Raw genomic sequence first — 13,244 nt, 5'->3', positions numbered from 1 at the left:
TTCCAAGGAATTGTATCAGAGATATAGCATAGTTGACCTTCAGCATTACTGTCCAAGGCTGGCCACTATAAATCCTTGCCCCCGTAACTCTCTGTCAGTGGGAAAGCTGGTTACCAGAAAAATAATATAATTAAAAGAACTCGAAGCTGAGCTGGAAGAGATATTAGAGATTATCTGGGTCAAACCCTCATTTTCTAAGAACAGAAAATGAGAGTAAAAGATATTAAATAACTTGGCCAAGGCCATAAATTTATTTGGGGGTAAATTTAGCAGTCAAATATTAGTATTAATAATAAGAATACCTTACATCCAGAAAGCCCTTTACAGTTTAGAGAGCACTTTTAGAAATATTATCTTATTTGATCTTCATGGCAGAAATCGATGGAGGTAAGTATTATCACATTTTACAGGTAAGGAAATAGGTTTAGAGATCTGAAATGATTTAACCACAGTAACCCAGCTTGTCTGTGGCAGAGCAGATATAAAAAACCAATTCCCTCTGGATTCCCATTCCCTGCTGTTTCTCCTCTCTTAGATTGTAATATTAAATCATCTAATAGGAGAAAATTTATGTCCTATGGTCTGAATGAGTCCCCTCAGAATACGTATGTTGAAATGCTAACTGCCAAAGGTGATGGTATTAGGATGTGGAATCTTTAGGAAGTGCTTAGGTCATGAGGGTGGAGCCCTCACAAATGGTATTGGTGCCCTTATAGGAAAGGCTCCAGAGACCTCCCTCTCCCCTTCCACCACGTGAGGACATAGCGAGATAGTGCTGGTTGTGAACCAGGAAGAGGACCCTCACCAGAACACAACCATGTTGATGCCTTGATCTTAGGCTTCCCAGAACTGGGAGAAATAAAATTTCTGTCATTTGTAAACTAGCTGGTCTGAAGTGTTTTGTTGTAATAGCTTATACGGACTAAGACATTATGTTTTAAGTGTGTGGCTTTACTCTTTGTTTTGTGGTAGGAAGAATGTAGAATATTTCTTATGTATTTTCTTAGTATTGTAGAGACAGAAGGCTCTTTGAGCCTTTATCCATTCCATCCTCGTGTATCAAAGCAAGATTTCATATAGGTCACATCTGGCAACCAGGCATCTATTTGAAGATAAAGCATTTTTCAAAATCTTCAAGGGGATTTCAGGCATCCACAAAATATTTTTTACAGTTTAATTTAACCAAATTGGCAAGTCTTTTATGCTTTACATAGTGCTTCTTGGAATTAATAGGCAACTAAGGTTTCTTTTGCATTCTAATTCAGAATAATTTGGCTATACTAAAAGTTACAGGTATGTTTAAGTACCAATATACATTTTATTTCAAAGTAGCAAAAATAATTAGCAGTTTAAATACCTATAAAGGGTATTGTCTTAAACCCATCAGTGAAACCTATCTCTTAGGCTACAGTGATTGGTTCAAAGATGATCATGTAACCCAGTTTGGGCCAATGAGGCAAGGGGAGATGGTTTCCAGTCCCTACCCACCAGGAGGAAGTGTGATGCTCAGAATGACGGGCTGCTTGATCCTGCATCAGAGATGAATAGTCAGTCTCAGAGGCTAATGGCAGGTAGAGAGACCAAATTCTAGGCCATTTTACGAGCTTCCTACCCTGTCCTAAGCCCCTTGCTCCTTTCCTTGGATATCAGTAATCCAAGAAACCATTTTCATCTAGCTGGGAAGGCAAGAAACTGGTGCTTTCCATTACCTTTCGCTCATATGTCCCTTCTTTTCTAGACTTTTATTAAAGAGAGTCCCCTGAAACAGGTTCTGGAAGACCCAGGCTTTCCTTTGTTCTCAGCTATCTAATGCTAGCACTGTCCACTTCTGCTGTTGAGAACTGAATTTCCCCTAATGTCTAGTCCCAAAAGCCTCTTTGGTAGGTTTTTTTGGCAAAACAAAACAAAACAACAACAACAACAAAACTTGAGGAGTTGGCCCCATATGGCAACATAATTATACAAATAATATGAAATTTGTATTGCATGACCTTGTGTCTCTCCAAAACCAAGAACAAGGTGCTCCATAAGTATATGGACACCAACTCAGAGCAGGAGGCATCAAACTTTCCATTCATCCTACAGGGATCCCAGATCTCTTCTAAAAAATCTAGAGTTCTACTTCTTCCAGGAAAATCACAATTATCAATGTAAGCATTATCAGCTCCCAATGGCCCGGTAGCTTCAAAGGGATATAGTCTTTACAAAATAAGACATCCAGTGTACTTGCCACCTCATCTATATCTGGTGATAAGTAAAGGGTGACCATTCAAGTTTACAACCATCCAGTTCTCACCGAACATCTCAAATGGTCACTCAAACCAAGAAGACATGGCCTATCTGATGATATGTGAACACACCATGTCTAGCTGATATCCCATGAGCCAGAGCATTTATTAACTGAGGCTACCACCTTTAGGTCAACCCCAAGACATGTATTTGAAAACACTGATGTGGAGCTCTGAATATACTCTGATCATGGAAAGTTCTAGAGAGGGAGTTCTGCCTAAATTGTTTTTAGCTCTAGAATAAGTGACCTCGGGGCAACCCAAACCACCCAGTCACCCCAGGGTTTGTGGGTCTCTGTCCTCTGGCCCCTTACTCTTCACTGTTTTGTACATTTTTCTCCAATAATTTTATGTTAGCTGGTTGGACCCAAAGGTCACTCCTGCATCCTAGGGTAGGTAGAGCTTATTTTTCTTTACTCCAATTCACTTAAGTGGGCCTGGAGAAGCTCAATACCAGGAACATCTATTTCCAACTGAGTTGCTGTTCTTCCAGGTTTCTGATGCCTGAAAATATCATACTGCCTCTTAGTTCACCTCATTGCAGGCTACTAGACGGTAGGAGGTGAGATTGTCCTGGAATCCTGGGTGAGTGTGTGTGGCAGGATTATCAGTTTCTGAGCACTTTTCCTTTTCAGTTTCACAAGTATCAAGTGCCCTCAAAATAATGGATAAGAGCCATATTTTGGAAATCAGAACATGAGGGAGATGTTACCACCACCAGCCTGCCATTGCTATCTTTGTTTAATGAAGATATCTTTCTGTTTCCAGGGACTATTGTGCTACAGAACATACAGCTGCAGCTCCTAGAAGGTCTTCAAGCTCATAAGGGAGCTGTTTAAAATTTTCCAAGTTTTTATTCCCCATGTATGGCTCACCATCCTCAAACAAACAATTAATTTTCATAAATTGGATCCTTGAAGAATAACTCCATTGCCCAACTCCTGCGGACAGCAAACCCGACCACATCCTTGGCTCCTATAACTCACTGCACTTCTCAAAACACAATACTCCCTTCAACAGCAACTGTAGCTTACAGCTCTTTGATCTCCTCCCCTTCTGTCTGTATCACAAACAGTAGGAAATAACACATCCCCAGAATGACCTTTAGGAAATCCTTGGATAAGCTGAGGAATGAGATCATCATTTAAAAGAAGTTCCTGGATTGGACGTTTCATGAGAGATGGTCTGGCTTTCTTCTAAACCCACACATACCACTAAGCCCCAGAAAGAAGGTGGGGAGAGGTATATGTGGTTTTTCATCAATGCTTTTGGTTTTCCAAGTATAGTTTCTTTTTTCCCTTATATTCTGCTAAGGAAGGACGTGCTAGTGTCTTAGTCTGTTCATGCTGCTCTAACAAAGTACTATAGACTAAGTGGCTTATAAACAATAGAAATTTATTTCTCACAGTCCTGGAGCCTAGGTATCCAAAACCAGGATGCCAGCCTGGTCAAGTTCTGATGAGATCCCTCCTCTGGGTTGCAGACCATCAACTTCTCATTGTGTCCTCGCACAGTAGGGAGCAGAGAGGGGAAGCAAGCTCTCTCTCGTGTTTAGGGACAGTAACTCCATTCATGAGAGCTCTACCCTCATGACTTCATCTAATCTTAATATCTCCCAAAGGCCCCACCCCCTAATACCATCACTTTGGGGGGTAGGGTTTCAACATATACATTCTGGGAGGACATAAACATTCAGTCCATAACAGTGAGATTCACAAAGATGTCATGACCAGCTTTAATACTTGGTCCTTTGGAAAGAGAGCTAGACCTAGGAGTTTGACTCCTACTTTTACATCATTTTTTATCAGGTCTTAGTCTGAGTAAATCAAGGATACCCCAGCCAATTTATACCTGCACAAGGGCTCAGCACCCTTAACAACTACATTGTTTTGCCTACTATTTGCCCTAAATATGTCCTCTCATTTCTATAATATATGGAAGATAGTTACAACTGTTATTCAATGTGCTTCCTAACATTGCAAATGCAGTCCTGTCAGACTTAAAAAACAAATGTATGTTTACCAAAGGGAAAAGGGAGGGGTATGGGATTAACAGATACAAACTGCTACACATAGAGTAGATAAGCAACAAAGATTTAGTGTATAGTACAGGGAATTATACCTAATATCTTTTAATAACCTATAATAGAATATAATCTGTTAAGAAAAAAACAACAAATCACTATGCTGTACACCTGAAACTAACAAATTATTGTAAATCAACTATACCTCAATAAAGAAAAGAAAGAAAGTGTAGTCCCAACCTCACTTTTAAGTATATTCACTAGGGTTATGTATTCATAATTCATGGTATTCAGTTTAAAAGTTAGCTTTCTTTCTATAAAGAGTATTTTCTTATGTTGAGGCTTCAATCGGTCTACCTCTTACTCGTTCTTAAGATCTATTTTCCAGCAGAAAGTAGGTGGATGCTCAGAGGAGCAGAATGGATACCAGACATGGATACATTTACAATTTAAAACCTTGGCAATTAGAGCATATAAATAACTGTATTACTATATGAACAACTTGGAGTGATCGCAAATTCTATCACTTAAGCCCAAAGCAGCCTAGCTCTAAGAGAAAAAAAAATGAAATCAGTGACTCTTCTTCCCCTTCTTCCAGTAATTTTCTTGCAAATAGCATACTCACTGGTATTTTTGGAGAGCTCAGTTATTAGGATGAAATCTTAGGAGGAGAAGTAGGCTATAACATTAAAATGTTAACTGATAGTTGCCATAGTATTTCCGGCAAGAAATAATCTTTCTTGTGTTCAAAAATAAAACTAGAATGTCTTATTATTTCAGTTAACCAAACTCAGCGAGTTACTAGACAGTTATGCATGGCATTTTATGGGCCAAGAAGGAGGCAACATACTGTTTCTGCTCTTAGAGGAACTTCAATTATGATCAGGAAAATAGTAAAAGTATATAAATGCTAGGATATGGTAAATTTTTAAAAAGAGAGGATCGCATCAATTTGAGATGAACAGAAAAGTCTTTAGGTTTTATGGCGATGGAAACTTCAAATCAGAACTTGAGAAATTAGATAGGATTTCCAAAAGGAGCACTCTGGGAAAGGTTTAAATAAATCAGTGAGGGAATAAGTAAATTCATCCATTAATTAAGTTATTTATGTATGAATGACTGAACTAAGAAATTTCTGAATGAGAGAATAATAAATTGCTGCTGAATATGTGAAACTTTTCAGCTGTTTCATTTGGAAGGATGTTGCCCTCAACAAGAACACTTGATGTTACCCTCTGGCAAGATACAGCTGGAACTCTGAAGCTGAGTACCAGTGGTTTAAATTAAGAAACAGCTTGTGATATTAAAATTAAGATATTTTTGAATAAAGCAACAAGACATATCACAAACTTCACAGAGATGTAGAGCCTTTCACGTGGTTCAGCAAATACAGGAATAAGATTCTATTTATTTATTAATTTGATATGCATTCATTAGTTACCAACTGTCTACCCCATATTGCACAAACTACTATGAAGAAATAAAAAAAAGATAAGGAAAGAGTCCTTTTCTGCCAGGTTTCCTAATATGTAAGAGGGGAAATAAGAGGTGTAGAAATAAAGTGGGAGAAAATTTCTGGACAAAATATGAGAAATTAAGAAATGCAAATGCTACCTACAATTTTTCTCTCTCCCAGGGGGCTCAAAGCACATCATAATTACCTGGCAGAGAGTATCATTCTCATAAGTATTTTACAATGTGATTGGCAGGGATGCAGTGATCTGCATAAAAACCATGTGAACTGAGGGGGAGAACCGGAAATTAGTTTCCTATACCATATATTGTAAGGAATATGGCAGGTCCAGAGTCAGAAAGCTTCAAGGTTATTTTTCTCTTTACCTTTTAGGCACCAGGTGATTCTAAGAAAGTTATTTAACATCTCTAAAATAAGATTTCTTCATCTGGGGATGATATCCTGAGATATTTAGCTTACCTACCAGTGTAAACTGAATGGCTTGAGGGAGGGGAGGATTTTAAAGAACTCTGTAATACACAAAGTATTTTATAAGTATTGATATATGGTAGAATATCATTATTATTCATTTATTTATTTACTGGGAATCTAGACATTATTCAGGTGAAATGTGAAGGGTGTGTCCTGTAAAGAGCCTGAAGATACAGAGATATCTGTCATTTCAGTTGATAATGGTCCCAATAGGCACAGTGCAACATTGTGAGTGGCAGAAGAAGTGAGAAGAAGAGCTAGAAAGTAGATTTAGAAACGTCAGGTGTGCAGGTACAGATGCTAGAGAACAGCAGAGACGGCTATGGCGGAATCTGGGTTACAGAGGAGGGAGGCAGCCCCACTACATCTCTCTCAGCTACAAAACACAGAGAAGTCTTCCTGTCCCCCAAGATGGATTCATAAATTAACCAAAAAAGAGAGAAAGCTAGCTGGTCCAAAGGGGACTCCCTGGTTGTCACAAATAAATGCCACAGGGGAAAGCAGCAAAGACCATAAAATCAGGGAGAGGCTAGAATGATGGCGACCCGGCGGCTTAACAGACACCAGCATGGGGCAATGGCCATGCCCGAAGATCCGCTCCAACGTGGACAGAACCCACACGTGGTCAACGAAATTCCAGATGACACCGTAAAACTATGGAAGTCCCTAGGAATTTTGATGCCACAGGGAGGTGAAAAGTAAAGAGTGGCAAATCATGACTGACTGATTTTTAAATGTGAATTGACTGAGGAAAATATGAAGTGGCTGGGGTCTTCTAGAATGGACTAGAAACATTTTCCACCATCAGACCGTATAAAAAAAACCTGACATAGAAACTATCTTCTACACACAAAACTACAGTTATATCTTGGGACTACCTGTTATCGTTGACTGAAATATCACCTCTGCTACAAGACGTTATTCTGTAACTAACGGAGAGGTATGGAACGTTTCGAGCAGAAAGTGACATAATCAGATCTACGCACTATAAAGAAAGGTGCAAGGAAGGTGTGGACAGAGAGGAACTGTGTGGCGGAAGGATACTAGACAGTAGCCTGTGGGAGTCTACCTCAGTCATGCTCAAATTTAATGTGCGGACAGATCACCTGCGGGACTTGTTAAAGTGCACATTCTGATATGTCCTGGGGGTGAAGGAGCTGCTGACTTCTGAATTTCTAACTCCCAGTTGAGGCTGATTCTCCAGTCCACGGCGTGTATTTTGAGGAGCAAAGGTCTAGGTGACGGGTGACCTAAAACTGAACTAGGCAGTGACGATGGAAAAACAGGAGAGAAGACATGGGCTGAGAAGCAGTCAGGAAGTAAAGCTGACAAGACTCCGTGACTGATTAGGATAAGAGGAAACGTTCGTGATGACTCCGAGATTGTCATTATAGGGTGGATTATCACGCCATTAACTGAGTGAGTTTTATGCAGAAACACAAGACCCTTTACACATATGTATTTCTACCGAGTTATTGAGAAATACACCAACTGAGTGAGGTTGCTTTTCGAGGCCTTTGCCCACACAGAGTCCTCTGCAGAGCACTGGCTGCCTGCGGACCCTCCCCTCAGTGTTACTGCTCCGCGCAATGGGTCTCCACACCACCAGAAGCAGTTTGAGATGAGCGTTCGTCTCTCTGCTTACTGAGTTTTGGCTGCTTTGTTTTCATTGCGTGTTGTTAATGGTCTGCCCTTGAACAAGCAAAATATGCCATTAGGGAAATAAACAGACACGGAACACCTGAGAACCTAAAAGTACTTTAAAGAAACGTGAGTATTATAAAGTGAGTTCTTCTCTAAGTAAGAAGGAAACCATGGCAAACAAGTGTTTTAAGTTTCCCGAAGTAATAGTCCAGAGAGGGTTCTGGAACCCAGCAACCGTCTTCACTCATTGTGTGAGTTTGGCTTTCCATCTCAAAGGGAGAGTGATAAGGAGGCCAGGAGAGGCCTCTGCTTCCGCTGATGCCCAAGAGTCATCATCTCAGGTGAAGCAGCAAGCGAGTGGTCCACGCGGTTGCCAAAAACCATCCATGGAGATGAACTACGGGAAGTGGCTGTGCAATTTCATCCCTCATTTCAGGTCCTTATTGAAGTGAGACCAGATTAGACTCAAGCCCTTGTCGGTGCTCTGTGCGTGCGTTTGGAGGCGAGGGAGGGGTGAAGAGAGCAGAGAGGGGGGCCCGATGCTGTACTTCTGTGAGCTGATTTCCTTAATGCATGGAGGTAGTGCTTAGAGCAGTTCATGGCTTCCCCAGGAAACCGTTCTAAGTGGGCCACGTGCCCAATGGTTTCTATCCCAGTTAAGTAAATAAATGAAATATGCTAATTAGCACCCTATTAGCTCACAGCAGGGAGTAATCCATGGCATTTTGATTGGAAAGAATTCTGTCATCCAAAAGGCTGGTCTGTAACAGAATGCAAACTGGCCCAATTTCCTCCCTCCATTCGTCGTGGCAGTAGTCCAAATGTCTGAGAAGCAGACCTCACAACTGTGTGCAATTCCGAGGGTGTCACTTCTCTCCGTGAAAGCAACTCCCAGCCTCCGTGGAATCTGGCACCGTGCCACCCCGAGCATGGATTTATCCAATCCAGAAATGTGGTACAGAGCCCAAAAACACGAAGCAGGTTTGAAAGGATCTTTAGGGGCAGCTCATTTCTTTCATTGTGAAAACTATTCCCACTTGCTTTTTTTTCCTCTGGCCTTCCCAGACTCCAATCCGGGATGCATTTCTTTAACTCAGGTATGCAAGCATGTTGCCACCGAGTGGCTGGGCTGAAGGAGACCTTCTTATTAAAATGGTAGAGCTTTGGGGGTTTTGTTGGGGAAAGGCAAGCTCTTAGGATCACGTCTTTATGTTTTCATTGTTTCAGCTGCAAAGAAACACCATCTAGATCCTGTTTTCCTATTACAGTTTAAATGCCTGGATTTACATTTTGCCTTTCCCCTAGTGTTTTGCAGAAGGAAGGACTCTGATTCTAGAGGGCAGTGTGGACAGTGGGAAAAAAAGCTCAATACAAAAACAGCATGCTTTCCAATTTGCTCTTTTAAAACATCCACTTTCCAAGAGTTCTGGGTGTTAAAAGGGATTAGACATTATGACACATCTGTCAAGTTGCCTCAGAATTTATCAGAAATCCCCATCAGAGTAGGACTTATGCAATGAAGCTTAGTTACACCATGAATTGGCTTGAAACACATTTTCTGTTCTTTATACCCAAAGTTACAGGGATCACCTGAGTATTGGCTGATAGCTGTTTAATAAAAGGATGGGAGGGACAAGATTTTTAATCATCTGAATGTTATAGAGGTATGTTTCCAGTGGGTTTTCTTTCTCAAGTTTGGGTCTCCCTTTCTATGATTATCTACTAAAACCAAATAGATACTGAATGCCTATGACAAGGTCACGTAAAACCATGTTCCTCTGCAAGCTGTTATCTTTCTTTCCCAGTAAAACTGATTATACTTTCTTAAAGTTAAAATATATTAATGGAATGTATTGGCTGTAAGATTATAAGCAAATTACTCTTTTTTTCCTGTACTAGTTGTTCTTTTACCTGTAAAGATAATCTATTTATCTTGATTAGATATAAATTCAAAACAAATGCTGAATATGAGCTGTTAGCAGCATTTTAGAATTCATCCTTAAATGAAATCTTCAAGAAAGCAAATCCAAGAAAAACCTCATAGTAAAATTTGTACCTCACTCCATATCATTACCAAACCACCTTGATTGCAGTACCTGAAGGCACTGCAAGGCACCATATGACACTGATGTCTATTTAGAGTTTTTTTTTATTCTGTATTGGAAAATAAAGCACATTACCTAAATGATTCAAATGGCAAGGAAAAAAATCATCACTAGAAACCATCTGTGAATTAGCATATGGGCTTCTGGAACCCAATGTCTGGTTCTATATGTGAGTTAGAAAAAAAAAAAAGGAAAAGAAAGAAAAGGAGAAAATGGGACCCTGTCTTTAAATGTAAAACAAGCAATGATTTTTCTCCAGTCAAGGGGACTTCAAAGAGGGAAGATATTTCTGAGAATGAAGCTGTCAGCTGGACCTCACAGCGGCTTGACCCAGAACTGATCCCAAGAACTGTCACAAAACTTTGCAGCCAAGACCCAAGATCTACTAATGGAAAATTGTGTTCCTGAACCAGTGCTCTGTAAATCTAGGCACGTTGTCTATGCAATATACACTTTGTCGTTTTGGCAAATCTATCTATCTTACACTGAAAAGCAGTTCAGTGGAGAATTAAGAAAGAAAGGTCCATGGGTTGCCAAAAAGCAAGAAGAAGCCTAACAGTGGTAGCAGCCACTAGTCAAGTGTTAGGATTAAAAGACCCTCATCTGCACCACTGCCTGTTCCCAACCCAGCCGGCAAAGTGGAACTTTGCTCGGTAAAAGGCTTAATGTCTATCTTACATGTATCAGATACCATATATCTGCCTTGAATATATAGGTTGATATAACTCGACCAAGTCTTGTGGATTGAGGAATGATGCCTTAATGCTTTTACATTTGGGGGGTTACTGGGGAAATTTTTTTCCTTGAAATTCACACGTTCCAAATACCTGTCTTACTTTGAGTCTGGATTCTGAAGGGAAAATTTACAACCCGGCAGTAGAAACAAAAGACAGAAATAAACTTTCTATTGACACTTTAAATTGAATGTGATTGCAAGGCCACTCCAGATGACAATCACCCCCATAGAGCCCGGACTGACAGATCACAAGCAAACACTGCCTGCTACCTGGTAATTCTACCTGCTAATTACTTGAAAAGATTCAGATACTCAACAACTGACCTGAAGGTTTTCGTGAGTTTGAGGACCAATTAGGGAGGGGTGGGGGACGTAAGTCACACGGTGAAGTTGACAGTCAGTCAGGAGCTGTTGAAATTCTATCAGAAATATTCTGGTAGCATAATGAAGCTTTTCAGGCAGTCAATCTCCCCAGACACTTGCCTTTGCCAACAGTTACAACAATAAGGAAAACTTTATTAGTGGTGTGGCAATTTTTTTTAGTGCTGACTATAAAAACACCCACTGAGCTGTTTGCAGGCTCTGCCAAGTGGCAAGTGCACAGTGAATTTCAGATAAGAGAAGACTTTGGATTCCAGCCCGAAAGTGATACTTGGGAGGTGCGTGTGTCTTTCTGGATGGAAGAGAGCAGATGTGTGTGCGTGCGTGTGTGTGTGTGTGTGTGTGTGTGTTAAGGAAGCAAGAAAGATGACAAGAAGCAGAGGAAGAAACACTGAGACAAGCAAATGCTACTCCTCTTCCTTATTTTTCTCCTGCTTCTTCTCAGTCATTCCAGTGGGACAGCGTCTCCCGTGATAATGGCAAACGTTTGTCTGGTGCCGGCTCTGGCTGTGAAGGAACTGACCCCGGAGGAGCTCCTGCGGATGGGGGAACAGCACTAGTGGGAGGCAGAGCAGAGGGATCCGATGGTGAACGCTGGTCAAAGGTCACACATGTCACCACTCAAGGTAAGAGTAATTGGTTCTTTCATGCAATTGACATTTGTCGAGTGCCCATCATGTGCTAGATGCTGGAAATATGTGGCCCCTCTATGGAATTCAAGCCCAGTCAAAGTTGCTATGGAATTCATTCACCAGAAGGAGAGAAAGGCGCAGTTTCCTGACTCCAGGATGCTCATGTTCTAGGAATAATTACTCTCTTTATGTTTTTGCTTTGTATTTTGACTAAAGCTTTTTAATTTTATCCTCACTATCCTCCTTATAAGGTGCGAATTGTTAGCCCATAAATTTATAACTGGGGAAAATGAGCCTTGACCCTTCTCAAGGTCACACAGCTAGTAAGCTTAGATGTTTTTGTTCCCAGGGTTCCTGCTATGTGGATTTTGGTGCACTTGTGAGTTTTGATGTGGCAGAACTCAACTGAAATTAGTGTCTGAACTCTTCAAGACCCCACTAGGGGCTGTCTGCACTCAGACTACATGCCAGCCAGCTACTGCAAGGGTTCCAGAAGAGACCCCCAAAACCTCCAGAAAGATCTGAAATCAACAACCTAATTTTACAACTTAAGGAACTAGAAAAAGAAGAACAAACTAAACCCAAAACTAGCATGGGGAAGGAAATAATAAAGATTAGACAGGGGATAAATAAAATAGAGAATTGAAAAAAATAAACCAAGAGAGTATTAATGGTGATTACATAAATTCCTCTTGCTTTGTAACTAAATTACCCCCACATGTAGCAGCTTGAAGCGACAAGCATCTATTATCTCACAGTTTTCTGCAGGTCAGGAATTTGGGAGTGGCTTTGCTGAGTAGTTCTGGCTCAGGTTCTCTCATGAAGTCATGGTCAAGCTGCCAGCTAGGGCCACAGTCGTCTGAAAGTTTGACTGAGGCTCAAAGGTCTGTTTCCAAGAGGGCTCACCCATGTGGCTGGTGGCAGGAGGCCTCAGGTTCTTGTTGTGTATTAGCAGGAAACATTGATTCCTTACCACGTGGGCCTCTCTGAGACTTCCTGAGTGTCCTTACAAAATGTCAGGTGTCTTCCTGCAGAGCAAGTGACCCAAGAGAAAGGAGGAAGCCACATGTTTTCTATGACCTAGGCTTGGAAGTCCTGCATGCTTTTACTGCCACCACATCTAATTGTTAGAATCAAGTTTCTAAACCCAGCCCTCACTTAAGGAGAGGGGAATTAGCTTCCCCCTTTTGAAAGGAGGATTATCAAAGAACTTATGGATGTATTTTAAAATCACCACAGTAATCATACATAATTGCAGGAGTGTGAGTCATTTGTGTCTTTATTAACCAATTTTATTTTTATATTGTATTTATTTTATAATAAAAAAACTTTAAAAGAGAAAGTTGTATAAGTAGTTATAAACATTGTTTCTGTATTTCAATGCTGCACTCAGCAAACTTTTTTTTAAAAGATACTTGCAAAGGTCAAATTCAGCTCTCTCAACTACTACTCTGGTCTTTATTGCACTACTACTCTGGTCTTTATCGCAC

At 40.6% G+C, this 13,244-nt stretch overlaps 1 long non-coding RNA gene across 1 annotated transcript; it reads left to right on the top strand.

Moving 5' to 3' along the window:
* Positions 1-11,344: 11,344 nt before the first annotated feature.
* LOC130855042 (uncharacterized) lies at positions 11,345-12,260 on the top strand. Its single transcript, XR_009054209.1, has 3 exons — positions 11,345-11,400; positions 11,568-11,748; positions 12,104-12,260. It is a non-coding gene; the product is annotated as an uncharacterized LOC130855042 (long non-coding RNA).
* Positions 12,261-13,244: the final 984 nt, after the last annotated feature.

Source organism: Hippopotamus amphibius, chromosome 1 (genome assembly GCF_030028045.1).
Source record: "Hippopotamus amphibius kiboko isolate mHipAmp2 chromosome 1, mHipAmp2.hap2, whole genome shotgun sequence".
Classification (NCBI taxonomy): domain Eukaryota; kingdom Metazoa; phylum Chordata; class Mammalia; order Artiodactyla; family Hippopotamidae; genus Hippopotamus; species Hippopotamus amphibius.
The sequence above is the reverse complement of the archived record's forward strand: the minus strand, read 5'-3'. Positions and strand labels throughout refer to the sequence as shown.